Genomic DNA, 6,471 nt, shown 5'->3' on the forward strand with positions numbered 1-6,471 from the left:
CGCTCAGTAAGCATTTGCTGCATTGGTGGCATGTTGTGGCCCAGGATGAAGTGGACGCTGGATTCTGGACAGAGTGTATCTGTGGATTTGTCCTGCTTGTCCTCTGTCGTACAACTCCAACATCCCTGTCCGCTAGTGGGAACAAGGTGACCACACTTTGCCCATTGTCAGCTAGGCAGTCTTTGCCCCACTAGCAATCCAATTTTGGCCTTCAGTTCCTTTCTGAAAGTAGACGTCACCCCTGCTCATCAGGGCAGCTGAAAAGTCTAGGTGGAGTGATTCACACCAGGCTCACGCTGCAAACCCAGTTATATCCTGGAAACATCCTTTTTGGGAAAATAAGGTCGAGAGATGGCACTAGAGGTTTCTTGCTTTATCCAAAAGAGAGTTTAAGGGCTTGGGCACCTTAGCATCAGCTTTCCTGTTGTGACAGCAGGCTCAGCAGCTTCCTCTCTCTGTCCTGCATTTATTCCATCCTCACGATCATCTTTATCTACAGAAATGAAACAGAAACTGCCATGTTTAAGGCCACAAGGACTCAAGACCACAGATACAAGCATGCTCTGAGTCACCCCATTTCCTGCCGCTAGGACACCTGCCCTTGGTGTGTGGGGCCAGATTGAGGCACTCCATTGGTGCATCATGGGCCTGGTGCTCTCTGTGGGCAGCCCCCAGGGCAGATTTTAAGCCAGGAAACTACATGCCCAGACCACGGGCAGCCAGTGAGCCCAACTGCACAGTAGTCCCTGGGAATGAGCGCGAACCAGGGAGGGATTCTCCAAGGGAATGTAGCCCTTATGGATCAGTTGGAGATATTAGGTTTCAAAGCATAACTCGGATCAGTAGCTTTTGGATCTAATATCTGTCCTGTCGGTGACCAGCTGCGTGACTTTGACAAACCAATTGCCTCCTTCGTGCGGGTTTCTTCCTCTATCAGTGGGGGCCAGAGCAGTTATCTGCAGAGCTGTCGATTAAACAGCCTCCACACCAGCCCGTTACAGCCACTGCTGTATCAGCTGTTCTTTCTGACCCGGCTGCTCACTGTGGGAGATTCTACCATGCCACTTCAGAGACGAGACGGCTTCAGCTCAGGACAATGGAGCTGTCGTCTTCGCGGGTGGAGGAAGGCACGGGGGTCATACTGTCCCAGATCTTACATGCCCTCCAGCCACTGATGGACCTACTGGAAGCTTACAGAGCGGGCCTGCACGGGACTCGCCATACCCACCGTGGCCTGCAGCCAGCACCCTATGCTGACCACTAGAGGTGAGGCCAAGCTTCACCCATAAAGGGCTTCTCTTCTCAAGCTACTGATTGCTTTGTTTCCTGTGGCTTGGTCCTCCTCAACCATGCCTTCTGTGAAGTCCCCTGACACCCTAGCCCCACCAGTGGAGGGAGATATCCTTGAATGTCCCACCAGGAGAGACTTTTACTTCTTTCCTTCCAAGTAGTTTGTTCCTCCCCTCTTGTAGACCCTCCCACTTGGGACTTTGTGGGCATCACTTCCTCCTAGTCTGTGTGCTACAAAACAGAAGGAACAGGGTGGGTGAGTAACTTTTTCTGGGCTACACAGCAAGATGGTTTCTGTGTGCAGTCAGCCCCTTGGTGGCTACCTTCAGCAGTGGGTAGTCGAGGGAAGGATAAAGATCCAAGCCCGGAGCGGTTCCACGCACCATTGCTTCATGAAGAGGAGGTGGAGAAGTATCTATTTTTGCTCAGTAGTTGGTGGGTCCACTCATCATAGGGGAATTCCATCCTCAGTCAGTTCTGGTCACTGTTCCCCTGTGAGCACTGTATAGGATGCTGGTATCAACATAATGTCCATTCCCTCTCAGTTCCCATGACCCTGTGCAGTTGACTGAGCTTGCTTCCTCAGGTTAACAATGCAGACGCTCAGAAGGATCTAGAGACCAGGACCACAGCTATGGGTTGAGTGTCTAGATTCTACATTTGGTGCTTTGACCATCACTGCTAAAATGGTCTGGGTGGCCATGCTTTCTACAGTGCTCTGAGGAACAGCTTTGCAGGAGAAGGTCTCAAGTACCGTGGGGGACAGGCATTGAGTACCAAGTCTGTTCTAGGCTTGGCTCTAGCTCCTCCAGTCCTTTCAGCACCCTGTCCAGTGTCCTGTATGGCCAAGAAAGCCACTGCCCAGAAAGGGGACTGGTTCAAGGTCAAGTGCTCTTGGTGGAAGTGGAGACTGGTAGCCCTGGTTCCTAAGCATTGGTCTCTCCATCTGCCGCAGAGAGGGTGGTTGGGATGGGTTTGCATCTCTGCTCTATTGTGAGCTGGTCTTAGGCAGTGCAGGGTCTAAATGAGCTCCTTTCTTCTCCTCCTAGGCTTTAGACCATGGGAGAAAGACCTTGAGTGGAAGACAATGGGACATCCTGGTGCAGTGGGCACTTTGTTAGGGCCTAGGCTGCTTGCCTTTCTCTCCTTCCTTGACCTTACTCTGTTGGCTCTTGAGCCACACATGGCTCTCTTTTCTTACTGGCTCCATCTGCCCTAGCTCACCATGTGTAGGTTTCCACCTCGGAAAGGCCCTTCTGTCAAAACGCTTATCAGCTTCCTGTGGTTAGTCTGGGCAGTTTTGTTGAGCACATCTGAGTCACTGTCCCCTCCTTGGATCCCACGGACTAGGTGCTTGGATTTTTTGTGGTCCCCTTCCTCTACCCCAGTGAGTGGCTGCTGTTCCACTCTGACTACCTAACCCCTTTCGCAGCTTGCTCTGAGCCTCTTACAGGGAGGCATTCACTCCAACCCCTCCGCATTTGCAGAGAGCCAGATGCCTTCCTGAGGACTTCCAGACACAGCCTTACTTAACTCTGGTCAGAATTAGTTAGTTCCATTTCTCTGAAGGGTTCAGAGAGGTCAGGGACCTGGCAAAGTTTCATCTCGTTCATTTCTATACCAGGGTTCAGGCTTCAGGAACTCTCAGGGGGGAGACAGTGACAGAAACCAACCATGGCAGGCTGGGTAACAGGGCTAAGGTGGATGCAAGCAAGGAGGGGAACTTGGGTGCTTGGAGGAGGGCTCTGAAGAAGACCAGGACCCCGCTCTCCCCCAAGGCCACTGGAACTACATTGTGTGTGAAGTTGAGCAAATTCTGGTGAAGACAGAATCTTGCAGGCTTTGGAAGCTTTGGAGCCCTTAAGTTTATGAGGTTCTATTGTCTATTTTAGGGTCTTAAGGGTAGCTCCCCTTCCTGCTGGTGCCACAGCTCTGGGTCAGAGCTGTGAGGACTGCTGTGGTTGGAACCTGACCTTTTCCTGTGAGTGTTTGTACTGGGGGAGGTGAGCCCTGGCTGTTGGAAAGAGGTCACAGGATTTGGCTTTTGCGGGTTGTGCTTGGCTTTAGGGTCTGGCCTTCTGCTCTGCCTCTGGGTCCATTGCGATGTCAACATCCTCACCCCACACGCTCCCACTGCTGCGAGCTGCCCTGCCCTGCTTTCCCTGCCACCATGGGCTGCAACCCTTGGAACCATTGGCTGGAATTACTCTTTTTCCTTTACGTTCTTTTTGTCCATTTTATGGCCACAGGGAGGCAAAGCCCCTGTCTCATCTCACTTTTGGGAGCACCCTTCCTTCGGATACCCATTTTAGGAGTGTTGGGGGCAGGACTGGAATGAGGCTGGGGAGGAGAGAGTCATGAGGCCTACCCAGAATCAGTCTAATGGTGCATAGTCATCAGGGTTTTGCCCCTTCCTCAAAGGAGAGCTAGCTCCAACCAGGGCCTCTAGAGATTCATTTGCTTTTTTTTTTTTTTCCAGGTAAACCAGCCCCCACCCTTTTGGAATATTTCCCTGTTGAGAGTTTGTTAATGCGTTCCCTAGGTACCAATCAAGGAGGTGCAGATGGAAGAGCTTTGTTAAGTTGCTAGAGGGAATTCATGTACATTCCATTTGCGGCCAACACAGGGGATTAGACAGACATTCTCTGGAAATTTTGAGGTTTCTTTGATGAACTCAGTAATCTAGTTGTTCAAAGTTAGGATTTGGTTTTCTTGTTAAAAGGAGCAAGTTTTCTCTGGGTGTAGTTCTGTCTTGATGGTGAAACTTTTGCCTTAACTTCACCTTTTAAGTGAATTGAAACAAGATCTCAAAAAACAAGAGATGCTGTATTTTGTCCAGACCATGGCATCTTGTTGACGTTTATTAGATCTGATTATTTTAAGAAATGTCAGTTTTTATCAAAACAGCTAAGTTTTTTTTTTCCCCTTGAAACTATACAACTGTCTCTGTTTGCCTTTAAAATCTCTAAGCATTTTGGTGCTGTTTTCCAGGAACTCATGAGCAGATCTAATCAAGTGTTTAAAATCCTTTGACACTTTTGACAACTCCCTAACATCAATGTCTAAATTAAGTCTTAAAAAAAAAAAAGACCCAAAACCTCAAATTAACTTTGAGAGTTTCCAGAAATGGTCCTGAAATATCTGAAAAGAACTTATTTTCTTGCTTTATCAAAAGAGAGATGTTTAAGCCAATAGGGCTTCTTCTTTGGTCTGTATAACATGGTAGGTGTTGTCAGGGGGTGCGTGGGGTCCAGTCTCCTTTAGATCATATTAATATTTGATATGTGGGCCTTGATGTGCAAACTTTGTAGAAGACTGACACATCCTGGAATAATGTCATTCACCATTTTAATTAGTATATGAAATGTTGTCTGTCACCCAGATCATAAAATCTCCTTGCTTGCAAGTTTGGTGCAAGAGATTCATGAGAAAGATTCTGACAAATCCTGCTTTCTGGTTTCCAGCACCCATGTCAGGTGGCTCACGACTGCTGTAACTCTTGCTCCAGGGTATCTGATCCCTGATCTCCTCTGCAGGCACTCCTTACCACACATGAAAACACCATGAGGGGGGCGGAGTGAGAGGGAGACAAGATAGAGAATAAATCTTAAAAATTTTAATCATTGACTATGTTTGAAAAAAATGGGTTAGACTCTAGAAGACTGTATTAGCACAGAACAATAGTGTAGCCACTACCCTATTATAAAACATGCAATATATATGTATATAATTTAACTGAGTCCTATTTTTGTTTTTTACCAAGTTTCATTAAAACTCTAAACTATCCTTTTCCCTAAGTCCCTAACACTGAAACTGGATGACTTTAAGTATCAAAAACGTTAGCACAATGGATCATGCATGGGCAGCCTTCATGCCTGTTGAGATTCGCATTGCCCATAGAGTTTGCCAGAGCATATGATGACGTAGCCAGAGGGCCTCAGCTGCCATAGCCACCCTCCATTCAAACTGTTTTGAACTTATCTCGAGACTCAAGGGGCAGCTTTGCTGTCTGCTCCACATTTTGAATGTGTTTTCCCTTTCTTTTCTTCTTTTTCTTTTTTTTTTTTTTCTGAGAATGATGCCTTGAATTTCCTTCAAGCAATAGAAGTTAGCTGCAGTGGTACCCTCAAACAGAAGTGCCTGTCACCTTAGCAAAAACTTATACTTTAAGCCATAAACACATCTCTGTGTTAGTTAATTATATATTGTTGCCTCAAAGTTAAAGGCTATCGATGAACATGTGCATATTTTTCAGATGGGCTCTGTCTCTTCTGTGGGTTTATTTAATTGCTTAAAAACAGCTCCAGGGACTCTCTGCTCTGGGTATTTTCATCTTTGACTATTATTCCTGCAGCCACATGCTCTTGTCCTTAGGATGCTCTGTGCTCTCCAGGGTTCCAGCAGCTTTCCAGCAGCCTCTCTTCTATTACATGATTGACGCCAGGACTAAAGAGGCTGGACCACTCAAGACCAGCCACCCAAGGCAGAATTCAGGGAGGCTGGCATGGACCTGAGATTGTGCTGGGAAATAACCAAGTGTGAATGTAGTATTTGCTGACACTCTCAGCTACCCGGGAAGAGGAACAAAAGAGAAGAATTGCCTAAGTTAACAAGGACCAGATCCAAAGACTCCTTGAGCAGACAAAACTCTCAGGCCTTTAAGTAAGGCTTTCTACTTGAACTGTGAACACAAGTTTTTGTTTCTGACTTTAAGTCTTTACATGAAACAAAAACTAACCTCAGCCTACCATAGGCAGCCAAGGAGCGTGTGATCACATGGCTGGGGCTCCAGACAATGGAAGCCGAAGAAGGCAATTTTGTAATAGCCATCGCTTGAGCCATTTTACATTTGCCTCTATTTTTCCTGCCACCACTGCCTCAGCTGCGTCGTCACCGAAGCACTAAGCCTCTTTTGTTGGTTTAATTGCTTCTCACTCAGAGCTTTTAAAATCTGATTATGAGATAGTTTGTTATTTTATCAACTAGTGAATAGTCAGTGTTCAGTTTGAGCAGTTCCATTTGTTCTACAATATCACCCAGACGTATACATCCAGACATACGCACAGCTCAGCCAGTGCGTGCTCAGTAACAGCATCTATGGCCAGCCTCAAGCAAATGTACTCTGCTGTGTGTGTGTGTGTGTGTGTGTGAGAGAGAGAGAGAGAGAGAGAGAGAGAGAGA

Source organism: Microtus ochrogaster, chromosome 7 (assembly GCF_000317375.1).
Source record: "Microtus ochrogaster isolate Prairie Vole_2 chromosome 7, MicOch1.0, whole genome shotgun sequence".
Classification (NCBI taxonomy): domain Eukaryota; kingdom Metazoa; phylum Chordata; class Mammalia; order Rodentia; family Cricetidae; genus Microtus; species Microtus ochrogaster.